Here is a 1,054-nt window from a genome sequence, read left to right on the forward strand (position 1 = left end):
TTGCTTGTATATTTTTGAGATTAGGTTTGTCAGTTGCTTCATTTGCTATTATTTTCTCCCATTCTGAAGGCTGTCTTTTCACCTTGCTGATAGTTTCCTTTGATGTGCAGAAGCTTTTAAGGTTAATTAGGTCCCATTTGTTTATTTTTGCTTTTATTTCCGATATTCTGGGAGGTGGGTCATAGAGGATCCTGCTGTGATGTATGTCAGAGAGTGTTTTGCCTATGTTCTCCTCTAGGAGTTTTATAGTTTCTGGTCTTATATTTAGATCTTTAATCCATTTTGAGTTTATTTTTGTATATGGTGTTAGAAAGTGTTCTAGTTTCATTCTTTTACAAGTGGTTGACCAGATTTCCCAGCACCACTTGTTAAAGAGATTGTCTTTAATCCATTGTATATTCTTGCCTCCTTTGTCAAAGATAAGGTGTCCATATGTGCGTGGATTTATCTCTGGGCTTTCTGTTTTGTTCCATTGATCCATATTTCTGTCTTTGTGCCAGTACCATACTGTCTTGATAACTGTGGCTTTGTAGTAGAGCCTGAAGTCAGGTAGGTTGATTCCTCCAGTTCCATTCTACTGAGGAAACCAGAAGGGAAAGAGACACGTGTACCCCAATGTTCATTGCAGCACTGTTTATAATAGCCAGGACATGGAAGCAACCTAGATGTCCATCAGCAGATGAATGGATAAGAAAGCAGTGGTACATATACACAATGGAGTATTACTCAGCCATTAAAAAGAATACATTTGAATCAGTTCTAATGAGGTGGATGAAACTGGAGCCTGTTATACAGAGTGAAGTAAGCCAGAAGGAAAAACACCAATACAGTATACTAATGCATATATATGGAATTTAGAAAGATGATAACAATAACCCTGTGTACGAGACAGCAAAAGAGACACTGATGTATGGAACAGTCTTATGGACTCTGTGGGAGAGGGAGAGAGTGGGAAGATTTGGGAGAATGGCATTGAAACATGTAAAATATCATGCATGAAACGAGATGCCAGTCCAGGTTCAATGCACGATACTGGATGCTTGGGGCTAGTGCC

The sequence above is a fragment of the Bison bison genome, unplaced genomic scaffold (assembly GCF_000754665.1).
Source record: "Bison bison bison isolate TAMUID 2011002044 unplaced genomic scaffold, Bison_UMD1.0 scf7180017864064, whole genome shotgun sequence".
NCBI classification, from domain to species: domain Eukaryota; kingdom Metazoa; phylum Chordata; class Mammalia; order Artiodactyla; family Bovidae; genus Bison; species Bison bison.